General features: G+C 35.8%; 1 long non-coding RNA gene across 2 annotated transcripts in view; it reads right to left on the bottom strand.

The window, feature by feature from the left end:
* Positions 1-11,215: 11,215 nt before the first annotated feature.
* Positions 11,216-22,278, bottom strand: part of LOC121028078 (uncharacterized) — a 96,153-nt gene continuing 85,090 nt past the window's right edge. For both annotated transcript variants that reach the window (XR_005789079.1, XR_005789091.1), the window contains exon 4: positions 11,216-11,461. This is a non-coding gene — a long non-coding RNA (uncharacterized LOC121028078). The remainder of the gene's footprint in view (positions 11,462-22,278) is intronic.

Raw genomic sequence — 22,278 nt, 5'->3', positions numbered from 1 at the left:
CAAGGAGTTGGTGAATCACTCCCGACCTTTCATATGCAGGCTGCACATAGTGACTTCCTTCCAAGGAAGACAGTACAGAAAGGGGACAGGGTGGGAAAGAATAACATTTTATTGGAGAAACATGAAAAACACTGCCTGAGGCAGGAACTTAAGATCAACATGAGCAGTAATAAGTCATGTATCCTTGATAAGATATGAAAATGGTATTTCATTGCTGTGGTCTTCTTCCTCAAACTCCATACCTAGTATAATTATGAGAAAAAAATCAGACAAATTTCTGTTGCGAGACATTGCTCAAATTACCTGACCAGTACTCTCAGAACTGTCAAGGACATCAAAGACAAGAAAAGTCTGAGAAACTGTCACAGCCGTGAGCACATGAAGGTACATGATAACTCAATATAATGTAGGATCCTAGATGGGATCCTGAACATAAAAAGAACGTTAGGTAAAAACTATGGAAGTCTGAATAAGCTATGGATTTCAGTTAATAATAATATATCTCCACCGGTTCAGTAATTATAACAAATGTGGTATGCCAATGTAACATGTTACTAAGAGAAAATGGGTGCAAAATCTGGGAACTCTCTGTACCACCTTCACAATTTTCTGTAAATCTAAAATTGTTTTACAATTTAAAACTGGATTCTAAAAGTACTTAAATCCTTACTCTTCAGTGAAACAAAACCAAACAAATTATCTGTCGCTTTAAATATGAGACAGGGGATCTAAGTCAATTCATTGTAATAAGAGGCTCTACAAAGCATATTAATGCTAAAAGAGAACTCTGTGCAAGTAGTTCACCCCTCTAATCCGAACTAATTTCTTAAGAATCCAGAACAGACTTTGTCTGGATGGCAATACTGTGACAACCTTGGAATGTGGAAACATCTGGATGGTCATTTTCTGTCCTTTTATATTCTGCCTCTAAAAACGTCTGACTGAGGATTTCAAGGCAAAATAGCATTAAAACATTCTGAAGAAGAACATATTAAAATACTTTAAAAAAGGGAAGAATTCTAGTTCTGGGGGAGAAAGATCATTTGTCATCCACATAGCATTAGCAATTCTTGTTACTGAACCCCAATCTTTAATGATAAAGACCACTTTGTAATTCAGGCCTGTAGGCATTTCTTGTATTAATGAAATCCTCTGAATGCCCTAAATAATTGAGTGTTCAGAAGCCAGCAACTCAAATTGAAGTTAGAAGTGTTGTTTGTACAGGTGGCTTGCCCACTGGGAGTCAAAATTCTTACTTCTGTTGTCCATATCAATTATTCTGAGACTTTGTCTGTTTAGCGTCTGGCAGTTTTGTTACAACAGAAGACTTTTTCTAAAAACTGCTGACACAACATTTATCGAATTATCCTAAGAGTGACATTCTGTTTTCAAATAAGAGGAATCCAGAGGAGAAGGAAAGCCTTGGATGCTTAAATATTAAGTGAGTTATAGGATTCTCTCAGATTTAAACATTTAAAATGGGTCAACTAAAATTATTTGTAGTGTGCGGTCTGCAAATAATCCTTTCTGAAATACTTTAGTTTCTTTTTAAGGGATAGTATTTTAAAACTTAGGATTTAGTATTTTTAGACTTTACTTTAGATTTGTAAAATTTTGATTGTTTTGAATCTTGAATTCAAACCAACATAAAAAATATGTGGTGCTTTGAAATGTATGTTTATTGCTTAATTTTTAAGTATTATTAGAAAATTATGTTATGTACATGCAGAAACACATATACATGACCGATAATTATGAGAGCTTCCTGAATGCTTCTTACTTAGAAATTCTCTAAATTTTGGCTTTGTGGATAAAATTAACCAAACCCCCCCAGGAAATTAGCAAAAGCTTGTCATTTGACCATAGCTTTTGCACTGGCCCTTGGATTGCCAAACAGCTGACTGCCCACTGCAGTTCCTTTCTGACAACTCTGAACTTGTTTATGATCAATAATAATTATGATCATATCTAATTACTATTAATGATATTAATTTTTTTTGTTATTTGGGTATATTATTAATAATTAAATATGTACTTTCAAATTTGAAAGCATTCTTGGTATAACTTGAAGGGAAAAATCTCATTATGTATATTTATGTTGAAATTCAGTCATTTTAAGTATACATGTATATTTTTTACAAAAGGAAAAAAATATTGTCATATTTGATGATTGTGGTGCTGTGAATTTTGTTTTAAAAAATTTAAGAGCTTTAAAATGGATAAGTAGAGACTTTTTAAATGTTTATTTATTTATTTTGAGAGAGAGTGTGCGTGCAAGCACAAGTTGGGAAGGGGCACAGAGAGGGAGAATCTCAAGCAGGCTCCGTGCTCAGTGGGAAGCTGCATGTGGGGCTCCATTTACAACCATGAGATCACGACCTGAGCTGAAATCAAGAGTTAGCCAACGTGGCTAAGGCGTCCTGACAAGTATTTTATGATTAAAGTGACAACAGTGGATTAGCTTAAAAATTAGGGAGAACATCTCAATCTTTTTGAGCCATTAAAAGTTTTTGTTTTAAAATGGTATGGTACCAAATATGTTTTATCGTAATTCCAATCTTTTAGAATTACTTGGTATTATAAGTGGAAAAATAACCTTTAAAGTCTGCTTTTAATACTTTGTCATTGAATACTTTTTTAGGTCGTGATTCTCTCAAGAACAATCTGATTTTGGTATTCTTAACATACTGTGAGGGTGAATTTAAGGAAAAATATCAAATTTAATGGCTCAAAAATTCATGAAGAGGAAAAAATCCAAAATCACAAATACCAAGTATTGATTTTTAACATTAGCCATTTTGCATTTGATCAAACTGTGGTTTTGGAGCACATCCATGAATAGTGTCAGGTTCCAGCTTCAGTGCTTTACATTTATTATTTTTTTTGGAGTTTATTTATTTATTTTGTGTGAGAGAGAGCATGCATGTATGTGCTCATGCACAGGGGAGGAGCAGAGAGAGAGGGAGAAAGAGAATCCCAAGCAGTCTCCCCACTGTCAGCACAGGGCCCAACATGGAACCCCCAAACCATGGGAACATGACCTGAGCTGAGATCAAGAGTCAGACACTTAACTGACTGAGCCACCCAGGTGCCCCTACACTTATGGTGGATAAATCCTCAAAGAGCTCTGTATTAGAAATGATCTAAATGTAGGTCATAGACACATGAGAAGATGCTCAACATCACTCATCATCAGGGAAATACAAATCAAAACCATGATGAGATACCACCTCACACTCGTCGGAATGGCTAAAATTCACAACACAAGAAACAGCGAGTGTTGGTGATAATGCAGAGAAAGGGGAACACTTTTACTCTCTTGGTGGGAATACAAACTGGTGCAGCCACTCTGAAAAACACTATGGAGTTTCCTCTAGAAGTTAAAAATAGAACTACCCTACAATTCAGCAATTGTACTATTAGGTATTTACCCAAAGGGTAAAAAAAAAAATACAGATTCAAAGTGTTACATATACCCTGGTGTTTATAGCAGCATTGTCAACAAAAGCCAAACTATGGAGAGCACCCAAATGTCCATCGACTGATGAATGGATTAAAAAGAAGTGGCATATATATATATATATATATATATATATATAATGGAATATTACTCAGCCATCAAAAAGGATGAAAGCTTGCCATTTGCAATGATGTGGGTGGAGCTAGGGTATATTATGCTAAGTGAACTAAGTCAGTCAGAGAAAAACAAATACCATATGATTTCACTCATATGTGGAATTTAGGAATCAAAACAGATGAATATACGGGAAGGGGAAAAAAAGAGAGGGAGACAAACCATAGGAGACTCTTTGCAATAGAGAACAAACTGAGGGCTAATGGAGGGAGGTGGGTGGGGTGATAGGCTAGATGGGTGATGGGTACTAAGGAGGGCACTAGTGTTGAGCACTTGGTGTTACATGTAAGTGATGAATCACTAAATTCTAATACTGAAATCAATATTACACACTATGTTAACTATCCAGAATTTAAATAAATTTTTGAAATACATACATACATACATACATAAATATCATAAAAGTGTAAGTTTGCCACAGAACAGATTAAAAGTATTATCGGTATTGTCAATTGTGAGCTCAAAAACTCAGAGTCAATATATAATGAACATAAAATGAACATATAATGTTCAGACTTTCAAAAAATAATGATTACAAAGGACAAGAATGTCTCCAGAAGTACATGACAGTTTGAAAATATTAACATTATTAAGGAAACAGCTGCTCAATTAGCTGAGGGTTTGGGATAGGGTGAGGATTGCTAAAGCAGGGAAGCATGCAAATAAGAGAGGTCAGAGGCAAAAGAAGGTGGAGGTCATTACCCACCTAAGTGCTGAGTCTGAGAAGTGATCTACTAGTGATTCTACTAGCAAGTCTCTGAAGCACTTCTCTTTGAGCTTTTGATGGTCAGTTGGCATTTACCTTCAGGGGTACAAGCTTCCATCTCAGTTATGTATCTGAACTCAGTTATGTATCTGAACCTCTACTCTTCCTCTATTAATTATACAAAATAAAGAAGATTAGCTCCAAAAGTAAACCACATTGAGGAAGAGAAGGAAAGGAAAATAGAGCCTTTGGATGTTCCAGTCAGGCATGCATACCCTCTGCCAGAGAAGGAGGGTGGTCACCAGGTCAGAGAGGTTGTGCTGCAGGTGAGCCCACATGAGACTTATAAATCAATTTTTATTTTATTATTTGTTTATTTTAAAAAATTTAAATGTTTATTTATATTTGAGAGAGAGAGAGAGAGAGAGAGTGCATGAGAGACAGAGTGTGAGCCAGGGGGAGGAGGGGCAGAGAAAGAGGAAGACACAGAATCCGAAGCAGGCTCCAGACTCTGAGCTGTCAGCACAGTCCCACACGGGGCTTGAACTCACGAGCTGTGAGATCATGACCTGAGCCGAAGTGGGATGCTTAACTGAGCCACCCAGGTGCCCCTAAATTGATTTTTAAATTGAGAATCTAAAATACTGCATTTTTCCTTTCTTGGAATCTGGAGGCTTCAGAGTGCTTCCTCATGGGATTGGCAGCTGAGTTGGCCTGAAGAGAATAGTCAAAGTGCAGGGTTGCACTGGTACAAAAAAGTACTGACCCAATATCTCACAGTATAGAAGGAGATTCCTCTCACCTAATTCTTATTCCGAAACCATGCTCTCTAAGCAAGCTAATGAATACAGTGTAGCTTCCCCAAAGGAGTATCAGCGGGGAGAGAATGTTCTGGCCAGAAGACTCAAATGCCTGGTCCCCTCATTGTAAATTAATAAATCAAGGCTTTGATTTTTAAAATCAGTCTCTTGAGCTTATTTAATATCACTAGGCCCCTTAGCAATAGACAACTAGATTTCAGAGTCTGGAACGGCTGAGGGCCAGACTGAGAGCCAGGCAAATCTACCAAGGTAATGAGACTCTAAGAGGTCTGTTGGAAGGCAGCCTGCTGGCATTCCCTAGCAACACTCCTTCTTCTTCATGGTGGAGCCAAGTCTGATCATTTTTCCAAGGTGAATTCTGCAATGGGTACTTTGTAGTAACAGAAAATTAAAATAATACTGTTCATTTGTGCAACTTGCTGTGGTTTACAACATGCTTCAATGGAGTTGATCACATTTATAGAGCAGTTTTTTGGCATATTTGTTATTCCACTCACTTTACAGATGAAGAAAAGAAAACTCAAGTGGATGTCAGGTGCCCCTACATTTGTCCCCCACGTGAGATTTCCGAAAAGGAGGTGTTCCTGATGCTGTTCTGTTTATGGATCTGGAAGTTGGCTACACAGGTGTGTTCATTTTGTGAAATTCATCAAGCTATACATTTACAACATTTTCATTTTTGTGTTGACGATTACCTTTCAACAAAAGTTAGTAAATGTGTAAATAACAATGGATAGGAAAGAAAAAAATACCAATATTTCTGTTGTTTTTTTTAAATATATATCTTTAAAGTTATTTAAATTGTTAAGAGTGAGAGTCATTAAGTTAATCAGCACATTTTCAGCTAAAATTGGTCCAATTTAGCAATCCCTTCTTTCTAAGTAAGTTTTAAAACTCTATATAACGGTGTCTCCAACTACAGGTTCTTGGCTATTTAAAGATTAATAATGAAGAGAAGAAAAAAATGAATATGGTATTGGACCTCCTAGTACATATTTGAAGAATGTGATAAACCTTATGAATAAACAAGGATCATAAATCACATTAAAATTCTCAGGATTCCATTGGACTGGACAAATTGTACATAGAAGTGATAAATGAATTATTCACAGAAATATTTTCGAGTTCTGATGACCTTGCAGATTAAGGCTTGTATGTGGGGATGGGTAAGGAGATGGGGAGAGTGAGATAGAGCAGTTAATTGAATACATATGTGACTGAATTAGACTAGAAGGGAAGTACATAGAGTTTAATGGGAAGATCAAGTCACATGCCCACTTCCCATGTTTGAGGTATCTCACAAAGGAGAATTATATATCCGCTCACTCTTTCCATTTCATTTGTAAAGACTAGTCTGGAAACACCCTACATGGAGAGGTGATTTGGCCTCAGATATTGGAAACTATAAATGTGTCTGCTGGGTCTTTTTAAAGTAACCAATGAATACCAGGCTCTGGATGTGGGAGAAAGTAGGACTCCATCAGGAAGTTGGGGGCTGTTCCACACAAACACACAAAGGATCACTAAATTCGCTCTAAAAATTACATAACGTCTCAAAAATAAATAAGTAAACAAATAGCATTTTTTAAAGAATCAGAGAGCAGGAAGGGTTTTCTAAGGAAGTAACATTTTAGATAATTCAAAATAAGTAAGACTTAGCAATTGAATAAAGGGTGAGACTTACTATGTAAGATGTGGAGCTGCCCCAAAAGTAAGTTCCTTTCTTTTTTAAAGAGATAAACCATTGGTTACAAAGAAGCAGGCTATGAATCAGGCTTTCTATGAAAAGCAACCCCTTGCAAAATGTCGAATTCTCTGGATACATTCACTTTGGTGACTGTGAGATGAAACACATTTTTCAAACTTTGCTTTTCCCCCATCTGAAGTTTAGAAAAAGATTCTCTCTCAGTCACAGATGCCTTTGAAGCCATCCTACAAAGCCCAGACAGAGCTCCCTGTATGAGTTTCCAGGAAATTAAAGTGATTTTTCCAGCATGGTGACAACACTATGCTTGAAGAAAACAATACCATTCAAAGCTAACAGAATGAACTCTGTGGCCCTTCAAGAAACCCAGTTGGGAAAGCCCATTGAACCCACCTAATATTTGACCCCAGGTCGCTGATTCTCTGATTTATTTTTCTAACCAAAAAGTGTCCTAACAATCTCAGTAGTAAATTTGTCTGGCCTGGGTCTCACAAGGCTGGCATAAAATGTACGTTTTGTTTGTTTGCTTGTTTGTTTATCTATATGTTTTTGTCTCCTCTTCTGTCTGAAAACCATAAGTAATTAAAATCAAGTCACATCCCCCCCTCCTCTTATATTTTGGTGGTATGAAAGCTTTGAAAATGGGTAAGCAAGAGGCTCGTAGACAGTAGTTTCTAGGTCAGAAAACTCACTCAGTATTCTTATTCCTTTGTTCAAACTTTACGACCCTCCTCTGAATCATTACACCAATCAGTAAATACTAATCCTCTCATATTAGTACTTGGACAAAATATTATGGACAATAAAGAGACAAGATAGTAAAATTGTGTGACCTAATATTTATTATTTTAGCGACACATACCAAAAGAACATATAATCCTGAAAAAGGAGATGATAACAAAGGTACTCAAGGGATACCTAGCAACAGAATCAGGAGCATCCCACATCACAACCAAGAGCAGGGAGGGAAATCCCAAAATAGAGAGGAAGAGTTTCTAAGCGGGTCACTTAAAGGGAATTAAAAGAAAAAAATCCTTCCTCCCAAATGTACACTAGAAAAGGATGACCTTTGAATTACCTGGATTTATGTTTCTTTGGTTATTTTACATGTTCCTTCCCCAATTCTCTGTCTGAAATATGATCTTCATCAATGCTAATAACTTTTTGGGAGTGTTTCATTATTCATTTGTCATTGTTACGATGTCGGGACTGAAAAAGAACGATTCTTTTGTGTATAATATATTCAGAATGGAAAGACTATTAGCAAATACAAAAATTGTCTTATACGCTTTGTATGCCAGGATACTGTATATACCAAAAGCTTATTAATATGGTATTATAAATTTTATGGCTATCTCATCAAGAGGCAGAATTTATTTCCTCACTCATTAAATCTGGGCTGGATTGCTTTTGTTAACACACTGTGGAGGAAATATGGAGTGCTAGTTCCCAGTCCATGCCTCACTCTTTTGGAGGCATTTCTCATTTCATGAGAAATATTGCATGTTCCCACTCACTCTTTTGGATCCCCACCACCATCATGAGGACAAGCTCAAGGTCATTTGCTTGAGGACAAGAGGACCATAGCCTCATCATTCCCGCTGCCCTAGTTAACAGCTAGCCAAATAAAGGATCTGTGAAAAAGATCATTCTACACCAGCTAGCCTACAAGTTGATTTAAATACATGAAAAAGCCCAGGCAAGATCAGTACAATTGCCTACCTGACCCATAGACTCACTGAAAATATTAAACCCTGTTATTTTAAGAGTTTGGTGTTTATTTCTTCTACTGCAAGAGGTAACCGATATAGAAATGGGTACAGAGAACTGGAATGTTTTTGACTTAAACTATGAGACTCTGGTTTGAGAGCAAAGCAATGAACAGATAATGGAAACTTGGTAAGCAAATATTTAGTGGAGGCTAGAAAATGGTGAAAGATTGCCACCGGAGGCTGAAAAAACAGAGCGCAATTATAAAATAAGAAAACAATTGGCAAGACTATACCAACAGATATGTTCCTAATAAATTGTTGGACTTTGACAAAATGCTTTCCAGACAAAATGCTGTGTCAGTGGGCTTCTTTTAGCTCTACGTGATGGAGTAATACAGGAACAGTTTGAGTTAGAACAGGGGTCCCCAAACTTCTTCTTTGGTGCCAGATAGTAACTTTGGCTTTGTGACTGAACAGTGTCTGTCTCAACTCTGCTATTGTCATGCAAAAAACGGCCAGAGCCAATATGTAAATGAATGAATGTAGCTGTGTTTCAAAAAATGTATTTATGGATGCAGAAATGTGAATATGTCATTTGCACGTATCACAAAATATTATCCTCTTTTTCTTTTTTTTTTAAATAAAAATAAGTAAAAATAGTCTTAGCACACAGTCCATACAAAAGTAGGATGTGGGCTGGATTTGGCCTCTAGGTCTTAGTTTGCTAACCTCTGAGGTAGAGAAAGAACTGGTCAGTTTTCAAGAAATCTGAGGGATATAAAAAAAGAAAGAAAAAAAAAAAAGAAAACAAAATTGTTTCTCATCTTCTGTCTTCCCAACCAGTAAGAGTCCCAACATAAAACAAGTTCTGAGGATAAGATCAAATCAAGTTTATTATTATAAGACCTTTTATTGAGGCCTAAGGATTGAGGATACGCTTTCAGGTAGATAAAAGGGTTTCTTTTTGTTTGTTTGTTTGTTTGTTTGTTTGTTTTTTATCTTGAGAAAGAGAGCACGAGTAGGGGAGGGGCAGAGAAAGAGGGAGAGAGAGAATCTCAAGCAGGCTCCATGTTGACAGGCCAATGCAAGGCTTGATCCCATGAATCATGACCCATGCAGAAACCAGGAATCAGGTACAACCATTTGAGCCATGCAGGTGCCCCTAGATAAAAGGGTTTCTAAGAAACTTAAGGGTCTTATCCAGTAACCTTCTCACACGGCCAAAGCAACTGTGAGTGAATTTACAAAGAGATAAGTATCTCCTGAATAATTGTGTATTTGGCCATTAGAATGGACTTGAGTCAGATGCAGAGGAAACTTACAAGTTTTTAAATTGTACTTGCAAAAGAGCTTGATTCTCTTGAATCCTGCTCAGCTAGCAGATGAACAAGCCTAACCCAGCAGGGAGAGGAACAAGGTCAGCATCCAGCAAAGTATTAGAAGCAGAGATGCAGAGGAGATTCACAGAAACTCACAAATGAGGAGGGAGCTGAGCCTAGACTGAACAACCTGCTGACTGGTTGTCTCAATACGAGCAATAATACATACTTACCTCTTAGGCCACTACACTGTGGGATGATTTATTGTACAGTAATGGGTAGCTGATACAGACTGCCCATTATTCATTTGTGTATGTCAGCATTTTGGTTGTGGGGGGGAGCTTAAGTTGGAAAAGCAAACTGTATCAAAACATTTCCTATGGTGTAATATATTTAAAATTGAAGAATAATAATGAATACAAATCAAATTTGTATGTGCTGTATATAATAATTATTTTTAGTTTCTTAAAATGAAGGAATAGCTTTGTCTTCACTATTTGTAAACAGTATACTTGACTAGGTTTTTTTTTAAAGTCTAGTCCAATGGAATCAGTAAGGTTCATCAGGGAAATTAGACCAAGTGCATAGTATATAGTTTCAGGTCGTGAAACTTGAATCCTTATTTGAGAAAAATAATTTATATATTTATTTTCATTATTGTATTACAGTTCTCTGAGTGCTTTTGGATGTTAATGCCTGTATGGTTTGCTTATTTATTTTCAATCTAAAATATAGAGGCAAAAAAAAAAAAAAGAAAAAAGGAAAAAGAAAGAAAGATACCAAATGTAACCATTTTGATGTGTAAAAGTAAGTAAGCCATCCATTGAAAGAAAATTCCTTTCTCTGAGGAGGGTAAACTTAATGTTCAGTCTGTATGATTTCAGCAGCTCTGGAGGATATGGCTCACAGTCTTCACACACATTGTAAAAAGCAACATTTTCAGACGCTATAAATTTTGTAGTTTAATGTGTGAAAAGAAAATCAGGATTGACTCAACAGTAGGTCAATTAAACAATCCCTAATTGAACTTGAGTCCTTTTTTAGGCTTATTTTCATTGCTTATAGGAGAGAAAGAGGGAAGCTTATATTCCATTTGCTCATAAAATATCCAACTCAAGAATATCATTGTCTATACCTGGGGGTCCTTTAAAATCACTGTCAACATCAAGAAGAGGGAGTGGAACTTTCTTAGATATTTGGTTAGCCTGTGGGTTTCTGTAATATTTAAACTGTTCTCTAAAATAAGCAGAACCAATGAAAATGAAAAGGAATTTGTTTAAATGATCAAACTGGAAAAAGTGACCAGAAAACCCCTCTGGTCATTTTCTTTTTTTATTCTATGTTCTTCTAACCATCTTTTATAGGTCATTTGAGAGACGAAAGAAAGGATGTTAAGGCCCTGGAGATATTGTAGCTACATTAGCAAAATACCAGAACACATGTAAAAGGCTTGTAAAGGACTTGGCACCACAAATCTGACATATAAACTGTGTTACAATTGTCTTCATTTCCTCTTGTCTGTGACTCATTCTTGGTTTCTCGTTCTGATGATAGAAATGATGACCTGAAGGAAAATTAGAAAACATTTTTACATGGAAATTTTCTACACTTCAAAATAATTGTATTGGCTGAAATTTAAAAATGAGAACATAAGCACACCGTATCTTCACTGGCATTACTAAATATAGTGTTTTATTATGGCCCAAATCACCTCATACCTTGGTTGTGGTTTTACACAGTACTATGTAATCTTTCCTGCAATATGAAGACTAACAAGAACTAAAGGTTAAAATATATTATTGTCAGGGAATATCCGGCTTTGTAATTGTAAGGAAAGTGGAAGTATTGACTGAATTACTGAGTGTTAATGGCTACTAGAAAATGTATTGCTTGATTGATGTTCTAATGTGGATAAGATTAAAACTGATTATTATGAATGCGAAGTATATTCTGGTAGACCCAGTGTTTACCACCATTAGAAAACTGTATTGAAAAAAATATATAAGCCATGTAAAATTGTGAGGAATGATTAAAAGGGAAAATAGAAACTATAATTGATTCCAAAATATTCTAAAAAATTACAAAGAGAATGTAAGAAACTAAGAGAATAATCAGGAAAACAACTGAAGTATGAATTTTGTTTTTGCAAAATGGAAACATAATAAAAAATCATACCCACATTGAGCACTATATCATGGATGATTAACTCTGTTACACTCAAAAGTACTCCATGGTCTACTTTCCCCCAGTGCTACTTAGGTATTTGAGTATCAATCAAGTCAGTTCTAGAATATTGAGTAGATCAGTTTCTATACATTTATAGTTTACTGTTATTATTTTGCTGTGTGTGAAAAATAAGAAATAATTTGTTAGAGACAGTTTTACAACTAGTGGAGGATTATACTGTGAGCAAAGTGACTGTAGAATTTAATATATTTTATGCATCACAAAATAATCCAAGTTGTATTTTTCCACAATTATTCTTATGAAATTACTTTTTAATGTCCTTTCAAATCTCTCAAATTCCTATGTGTTTATTTACTTTTTGTAAATAAAAAAGTACCACTCAGGGAAGACACACCAGCCGAAAATGGCTCATACTGTTGCTAGTTTCTAAATATATATATTTATATTAATATATTTGTATAAATTTATAGTACAAATATAGAGATATTCAGATATTTAGGTATATATTTAGGTATTTATAGACATCATCTGAAGTAGTCATAAAAAAAGAGTAATAAAATAGGGCGCCTGGGTGGCTCAGTCAGTTAAGCTTCCGACTTCGGCTCAGGTCTTGATCTCATGGTTCATGATTTCCAGCCCTGCATCGGGCTCTGTGCTGACAGCTCAGAGCCTGGAGCCTGCTTCAGATTTTGGGTCTTTCTCTCTCTCTGCCCCTCCCCTGCTCGCACTCTGTCTCTCTCTCAAAAATAAATAAACATTAAAAAAAGTAAAAAAAAATTTTTTTGATATAGATATAGTAATTATTGTGTTAAATATTGCAAAGAAGTCTTTTACCAGTCATTTTATTTTAATTTTTTTATTTTATTCTTTTTAAAGTCTATTTATTTCTTTTTGAGAGAGAGAGTGAGTGGGGAAGGGTACAGAGAGAGAGGGAATCTCAAGGCTCTGTGCCCACCCGGCCTTGAGTAAGTGCCTCTTACCAATATTTTATTTTATTGTATTGTATTGTATTGTATTGTATTGTATTGTATTGTATTGTATTTATTTTATATTTTTTAAAGTTTATTTATTTATTTTGAAAGAAAGAGAAGGGATGAGTCAGGGAGGAGCAGAGACAGAGGGAAAGAGAGAGAATCCCAAGCAGGCTCTGAGCTGTTAGCACAGAGCCCCATGGCCTCAAACCCATGAACCCACAAACTGCAGTGATCATTACCTGAGCCAAAGTCAGATGTTTAAGAGACTGAGCCACCCAGGCACCCCTTTGCCAGTCATTTTAAAAGAAATGTAGTAAAAAGGTGGTGGAGTACACAAATGTAAGTGGCTATTTGTGGTGTGGGATAAAATTTGTAATTCAACAAGCACATGTTTCAAAATTGTCATATTCCAAGCATTTTAGAAGTAAATGAAGACAAGGTACACTTAAAAAATGTGTTGTATATTCCAAAAAGACACTCTAGAGATGACAATGGCTTATAACAAAGATAGAGGTCAAAATTTGCATAGGTGAATTCACACAATGCAAGAATAGGGAAAAATGTCATTTTGTGATTTATTTTCTTTTAATTTTTTTTTCAACGTTTATTTATTTTTGGGACAAGGAGAGACAGAGCATGAACAGGGGAGGGGCAGAGAGAGAGGGAGACACAGAATCGGAAACAGGCTCCAGGCTCTGAGCCATCAGCCCAGAGCCTGACGCGGGGCTCGAACTCACAGATCGCGAGATCGCGACCTGGCTGAAGTCGGACGCTTAACCGACTGCGCCACCCAGGCGCCCCTCATTTTGTGATTTAATGCATTATTTTATACAAGACATAATAAAATTTTGTAAAATAAATCAGTAAATTTCAAATTTTCTTCTTAGTTCTTCTTTTTGGGGAAATGAATAATTGTTGTAGCTTGATTTTGGAATAAACAGTATTGTTAAAATGCTTTAGTGATTATGGCCACAATATTGTAAAGTAGAATGTGGTGGGAATTAAATTTAGAGAATAGTGTTGAAATGAAAAATGACTTTGATATTCCAGGAAGTAGACAGACATTATGGAAAATGCAACTTTTTTTAGTTAAGAAAAGCGATTTCCAGAAATAAAAATGAGGGAAAGTTGGACTCATTTAAGTATAGTGTAAAAATGATCTTAGGGACAAAAGGTTAGCAAAACTACTATGAGTCATTGTGATGTTTTTATCATGAAAAATAGAATTTAAAGGCTTGGCATTTAGTTTTGCATTATCCCCCTAAGTAAATGTTGCTTTTTAGTTTTTGGTAATCACTTGGAAAATCTGGTAAGAGTTAAGATCCTCTTACCTAAAATATTTACATAAACACATCATTTAACTAATAAATTCTGGGAGGCTATAGGCCCAAGATAAGAACTTCTGCTTTTTGCCTTCAAGTAATTAACGTCCACTGGAGAGCAAGGTAACTTCTCTCACAACCAGGCATATTAATTTCACCTTGCCACTGAAGTCTGAAAAGCAAGGATGCTAGTACAGACTTTTCTAGACAGACAAACAAAAAATTCCCTTTAATTAGACAATTAATATGAATACTAATTACATTCTTGAATAGGGTTTTGGAAAATAAAATATTTAAGACAGATTTTCAAAAACTTAAACACTGGAATAAATTCAACCTTAAGATTACCAATTCTTTCCCTCTTTTTTTTTAAATCTATTTCTTTAAGCATTACTTTCTGGTGCCCTTTCATTGGTTTTACAATGTTACTGTCTTCTTTTTGGCCAAACTAAAGCCTTGGGGAGCAGGAACTGTGTATTAACTGTTGTAACGCCAGCAACTACAGCAACTAAACAGGGCGTCTAATAAGTGTTTGTTACTTTCAAACACATGCGTGGTTGCAAACAAACCGCAGCCTTTGCAGCAACTCTGACACCAGGATGGAGGCTTGTCGCCGTGGCTTTCAAAGCCTTTCCTTCATGTGCACTGAGAGTCTAAGGCTACAAAGGACAGCCATCTTCTTCCATATTGCTGCTTATTCTGGGGATTGGCTCCCATTAGTTAGTCACAAAAGACATGTGCTTCTTGGTCCTATCTGGAATAACCTTCCAGAGTCCACCTTAAAATCTCCCTATGGTTTCCTGAGCCTCTTATCATCCATAGACCAAGCTTAAATCAGTATCAAGTGCACTTTTAATTGTCTTTGATAAGCTGAGTTGTACTTCTGCTGAAGGAATTCTTAGAGCAAACAGTTCTGTCACTTTATGTATTATTGAAAACATATCTTAAAATAATGTACATACGTAGAATAAACTCTGTGCAGTTAGCAAACAGTAACGTGATCTGAAAAGAATGTGACCACCACTATCTCATTGAATCTGCTTAATAACCCTTTTAAATAACATAGGTTAAGTAACTTGCTTAAAAATCACACATGTAACTAAAGGAAGAGGGGCTCCCTGAGCCATGTCTATTTTACTGGAAAGTCCCTAATTTCAATTGCTATGATATATGCCCTTAGGATAAAAAAGATAACAAGGAGAATCAGGAAAAAACCTTTTACTCTTAGTAAGAATTTCATTCAAATAAGGCTCTGCTTCAGATTCTAAAATTTGCACAAGATGAAAATACTTTTGAGAAAGCCACCAATGAGAGCACCAAAAAGTACTAAAGCATTTGGAAACATGCTTGTGAAGGCAGGTGTGTGAAGGGCTATGCAGAATTTTGATAGCAAAATGCTACTGTTGGTTTTTTTAATGTATTTATTTGAATAAATATATTGACTTTTGTATCCCCAGAATATCTTTCTTTAAAAATTTTTAATGATTGGGGCGCCTGGGTGGCCCAGTGGGTTAAGCATCCAACTCTTGATTTTGTCTCTGGTCATGATCTCCCAGTTTGTGAGTTTAAGCCCTGCACAGGGCTCAGTGCCCACAGTACAGAGCTTGTTTGGGATTCTCTCTTCTCCCTCTCTTTCTGTCCCTCCTCTGCTCATGCGCATGCACAAGCACGCTCTCTCTCTGTCTCTCTGTCTCTCTCTCTGTCAAAATGAATAAGTAAACTTAAAAAAAATAAAAATAAAAATTTTTAATGACCGAGCCTAATCTTCAGTGATTCAACTGATTACAATTAATTTGTAAGGACTCTGGAACTATCAACTGGAGGAGAGACTTTTGAAACTTTTAAAGATAAAAAAAGGAACACAGTAAAATGTTTGGTACTCTTAGGTCTGTACGATTAAAGCGCTGATCTGAAATAATACCCTTAAGTGAGTATTTTGTTCAGCGTCTCCAACATTCTCACATTTTCTCACTTGCACCTCTAGCATGTTTCTTCTTCCATTTCACCCACCAGCCAACATTGCCCAACAACTCTTCTCAGACACCTCAACCCTTGGCAACCGTTCCATTCGCCATCAAACACACATTCACTTAGGCCTTGGATGTTAGTGTCTCATTCTTCCTTCCTATAAAACGTATCCTTAAAAAAAAGCACATGACAGAAAGTAGCCTAAATTCTTACCCTAGCAGTTTTTTCAGTTTGATTTAGGTCAAAGCAATAATTTAAAAAAATTAAACTCTATAATTTTACTGCCCCAAACCTCTCCCTGTGGACAGTTGAGATATTTGAGAGACAAAAGCATATCATATTACATACCACTTTTTTTGTTTCTTTTTCTGTTCTCAAAAATGCCCCTCATTCTTAGCAGCATAGTTCAATCTTTAGAGATTCTTTTATTTGTATTTTATATTGAACAAAATAATCATTGTCATAAAACAGCTCAAATAATTGTGACTGGTTAGAGATTACATGAGAAATGAGTATCTCTAATTATGAAGCAGGAGGAAATTAGTTTAAAAATATTACCACAGCATTTAAAAGCCCTCTAAAGAGGGCTGAAGAGACACCAGCTGCTGGTAGGGAAGAGCCTGAGGGTCACTCTTCCCCCCTTCCCCCTCCTTCCCCCACCTCTGGCCCTTTACATCTTAAAAAATAAAAGTCCTCTATATATGCAAACAAGTACTACCGATCTGGTAGGTTTTGGAATTTTTTTTTTTTCATTTTAGATATTATGAGAAATTCATTTTTGTCTGGAGTGGATCCTTTACAGCTTAGAAAGAGTTTCAAGAAAAATATAAGCCTAGCTAAACTAATTAGCTACCAAATTTGAAATCTGATTAAATTTAATGTTTTAGAAAGTTTTATTTCATCTTTCATGTTTCAGAGGGCTACTTGTTTCACATCTTAGCTAAATTTAACTTTACAGTAATATCTGAATGTTTGAGTTACACCTTTGTTATGGGCTGAATTGTGTCTCCTCAGAATTCATATGTTAAAGTCCTAACTCCTCAGAATGTGACTGCATTTGGAGATAGGAAGGGCCTTTAAAGAGGCAATTAAGTTAAAAAAAAAAGGGGGGGGGGGATCATTTGGGTGAACCTTGATCCTATATGATTAGTGTCCTTTAAAAGAAGAGATTAAGACACATACAACAAAGATAGAGCGAAGACTACAGAAGACCCAGAGAAAAGATCACCATCTGCAAGCCAATCTTCCATCCCCTGTAGAAGAAATCAAACCTGCAAACACCTTTAATTAATCTTGGACTTCTAGCATCCAGCATTGTGAAAAAATAAATTTCTGTTGCTTAAGCCACCCAGCCTGTGTTACTTGGTTATAGTAGTTCTAGTAGATTAACACAACCATTTAGTCTAAAAGTAAATTAAAATTCACACTCTAACTTATTATAATCTTCATTTAAAAGCACAAAATACTGGGACGCCTGGGTGGCTCGGTCGGTTAAGCGTCTGACTTCGGCTCAGGTCATGATCTCACGGTCCGTGGGTTCGAGCCCCGCGTCGGGCTCTGTGCTGACAGCTCAGAGCCTGGAGCCTGTTTCAGATTCTGTGTCTCCCTCTCTCTGTGACCCTCCCCCGTTCATGCTCTGTCTCTCTCTGTCTCAAAAATAAATAAACGTTTAAAAAAATTTTTTTAAAGCACAAAATACTAATTTCTAATTAGTATTTTTAATTCCTAAATAATTTCCAATTAGTTAGTTACATTAGCTTCAGATCAAATGATCCTATAATGACCCACATGCAAACTAAGGTATAATGAGGAAATTTACCTATGACTTTGATCGAGATTCAAATGCTAGATAGTTGAGACCGTTGCCATTTCTCATTCGTGTTTCCTAAAAAGCCACTAAATATGTGTACTTGGTAGCATTTAATGTGATTGCAGTTCACAGTAGTCTGCACATCTGCTTCACAATGTGGGAGCATATATCTCTGCCCTTGTTTTCCAGATATGTGAATTTCAGGCAGAGAATAGCTGTGAGAGAAGAGATAGCCAGGGGAAGATCACCTGTGTCAAGGCCAAACCACTAGGGAAGCAGAAATATCTGTTCACTTGTAGACAGATTGTCTTGTATGTTCCCGTAAAACCTATTGAATGAGTACCTGTTCTCTTAGTTGTCTTATTTTATTCATTTTTCCTAATGCACTGTATGCATTGGGACTTCATAAAGAGTTTTGTATGAACAAAGGATAAATAACTTGATGACTGCCATTATTTCTTTATTTTTCAGTTTCTGGAAGAGTGAGTGGATTATAAAGAGTACGGTGAGGAGAGAATTATGTAAGGGAATGTAGTGTTTGGCAAAACCAAATTGACCGCTTAGCTACCATACTCCTTACTATGTGTCTCGAAATTTGATCTGAGATTTTTATTTATATTAAATAAAAAATAAAAAAAAGATATTTTCCCCTATATTTATATGATTTATGCATATTTCTTTTCTCACAACATTAATTTCTGAAGACTGTCATCTATCTGATTTAATTTCAAGTGATTTATCATTATTATGAAACCTGAATTGAATGAGAAAAAAATGGGAGTGATAATCTACTTTTTAGTAAAAAGAAAAATAGGGGAGCCTCAATCAGACGGTTGAGCATCTGACTCTTGATTTTGGCGCAGGTCATGATCCCAAGGTTGTGGGATCAAGCCTGCTCTGTGTTGAGTGTGGAGCCTGCTAAAGGCTCTCTCTCTCTCTGTGCTCCTCTCTCTCTCTCTCTCTCTCTCTCTCTCTGTATGTGTGTGTGTGTGTATATATATATATATATATATATATATATATATATATATATTGCTATGTTAGCAAATTGAATTACATCTTTTCTCTCGATGGCACATATCAACTTACAGTATTGATTTTAGAATCACCTGATAGAGTGCACACATAAACACATATCCTACACATATGTGAACAAATTTCCTTTCTTATCTTTCCAAGAATTAAAATTTTGATGTAATGGTGTTTGACCTTTGAGGTTGAATTGAAAGAAATAGAACTCATAACAGGAATACAAAATACTCACATCAATTTTCTCTATCTTTTTTTTCTTATTCTAGCTATTTTTGTATCATTTGTTTTACTTGATGTCATGACCAACTGAGAAGACACATTACAATGTGTCTTTCTTTCTTCTTTCTTTCTTTCTTTCTTTCTCTCCTTCTTTCTTCTTTCTTTCTTTCTTTCTTTCTTTCTTTCTTTCTTTCTTTCTCTCCTTCTCTCTTTCCTTCTCTCTTTTTTAGAGTAGACTAAGTGATATAACACATATACCTCCAAAACATACACTGGCTCCAACAAAATAGGAGTGCATAGCTAGCAAATTCTGCTCCATAACATAAAAAGTTTATTTCTCCATACTCCTCCCCATGGATGAAATACTTTTCTTCAGTCATGGCCCAAAAAGAGAACATGAACTCATTCTCAGGTCTGGAAACCATGCCATCATCTCATCTGATAGTTTAATTTAAATCTCAGTATTTAATTTACCATATTATAATTCAGCAAAACTGATAAGCTTTGCCAGGACTGTTCATTGCCTTTTCTCTGGGAATGAGCAGCAGAAAACACATTCTTGATACATGGATAAGAGAATAAATCTTTAAAATAATTTAACCAGAAGAAACCAAGTAATAAAATGAATTTCCAGATTTCAAAATGGCACAATCCTTTAGGAATATGTGCTGAATTCCTTCTAGTTTAATTCTTTGGGTGGTTTCTCAGAGTGATAGAGGCTGATAATTGCCATCTGTGACATGTAAGGTGGGGACCAGTAATAAAATATTCACACTACCTGGTGTGAACAACTTGAAATTCACAAACTTCACTTTCACTTCCAAATTTTGCATTCTGATTCTGAAACACTCAAGACTTATGATGAGTAGACTAAATTTAAACATATAATGGCTGATAGAGAGTTCAGACTGAATTAATAAATTTTGTCCTGAGGCTAAATAATAGTAACAATAATAATGATAATAATATTCTCTCACCGTTCTGGAGGCTACAAGTCCAAAATCAAGGTGTTGGCTGAGCCATGCTCCCTCTGAAGGGAGGAGTCCTGTATTGTCTCTTCCCAGTTTGTAGCTTACAATCCTTGGCCTTTCTTGGCTTGTGACCCCGTAACTCCAATCTCTGCCTCTGTCATTACATGACCTTCTTCCCTGTGTCTCTTTGTAACTCCAAATTCTTTTCTCTCTATAAGAACACAAGTATTGAGTTTAGGGCTCACTCTAAATACTAGTATGACCTCATTTTAACCTGATTACATCTTGCAAAGATTCTATTTTCAAGGTCATCTTCATTGGGTATTAGGACTTCAACACATGTTTTGGAGGGACACATGTAACTCACAAAAGCATAATCATAATCATCAATAACATTTCCGTAGTGCTTCCTATGTGCCAGGTACTATTCTAAGCACTTTGTGAATGTAGTTCATTATATCATCTATGATACTATGAGGTAAGTACTATTATTATCTCCACACAACAGAAAAGTGAAGCAGAGCAGAGAAATTTTACTCAGGGCCACCAATCCTAGGTGAAGAGTTGGTGCTTTTAAACACTACAGTCTATAACCTCTTAAATAATATGTGACTCATTCACTGAAGCAAATATTTTTGAGTACCTCTTTTGCAGTAGAAACTGTGTGTAATAGTAAAGCTGGAAGGATTTTGATAAAAATCTAAGACTTCAAGTTACATACATGTTTATTTGAGTAAGAGCTTGGAGAGATGGTTTGGATCTGGAGTGTCTGCCCTTTCTGTGTCAATTTGGACAAATTATTTACTTTCTTTTGTTTCAGACTTTTTATGAAGGGTTAAAGATTTTACAGGTTAAGTATGTATAATTGCTTAGAACAGTGATTGACATATATACTCTTATTATGCTGTTAATTATTATCATTACTGGGGCGCCTGGGTGGCTCAGTCTTTAAGCATCTAACTCCTGATTTCAGTTCAGGTCATGATCTCACAGTTCAAGATTTCGAGCCCCGCATAGGGCTCTGTGCTGATGACACAGAATCTGCTTGAGATCCTCTGTTTCTCCTCTCTCTCTCTCTCTCTCTCTCTCTCTCTGCTTCTCTCTCCCTCTCAAAATGAATAAATAAACTTTAAAAATATATTATCATTACCATTACTACCAATAATAAATTCTGAATTATATTTTACATAAGTGAGCTATTCTAAAAGACATTCAACCTATATACATAAAAACAAATATTGTTTTAATGCTTATTTTACTTCTTCCACCTAAACTTGATGAAGAATTGCTTATTTCCTTTTGGTATAAGCACCTAGACTTAGGACAAAATTCTTCCTGTTCCTGCTCTCTGATACTGATTCTCCTCTTCTAAAAGTAGAATAGAAAAAATCAGAAAGTCAGTTATGTGGACTGTGACTGACAAGTGCCTACAGGTTAGTGCTGTGATAGTCATCTCTTCATGTCTGCTACCTTCCTGGGAATCCCCCACTAGGGTATAAAATGTGGCAAAGCTACATCAATCCTGGGATGAATGTAAACACAGGTCTGTAAACCATTAAGTGTAAGTTTTCTGGTTATAATGACTCACCCAGATGAGAAAAACAGTCTTATCAAGCTCTGCACTTCCTTGATTTTCACAATTACAGGTATTTTCCTGATTACACTTACTGATCATATAGTATATACCACAGTATCATATATGCCTCCCAGCCACACAATTTTTTATTCTTTCTAGGAGGCCAACATCCTCCATATATTTGCAATTGAAATTAAAAAGCAATAATTAAAGTTTATCTAGAATGATCTTTTCCTGATATCTCACTTGCTTTTCTGTGCACAAAAAAATAAATCGCACTTTGTGTCTGTGATTTCTATCTTTCAGAAAAATGGGTTATTTG

The sequence above is a fragment of the Herpailurus yagouaroundi genome, unplaced genomic scaffold, assembly GCF_014898765.1.
Source record: "Herpailurus yagouaroundi ecotype Mexico unplaced genomic scaffold, PumYag 28, whole genome shotgun sequence".
In the NCBI taxonomy this organism is placed as follows: Eukaryota; Metazoa; Chordata; class Mammalia; order Carnivora; family Felidae; genus Herpailurus; species Herpailurus yagouaroundi.
The sequence above is the reverse complement of the archived record's forward strand: the minus strand, read 5'-3'. Positions and strand labels throughout refer to the sequence as shown.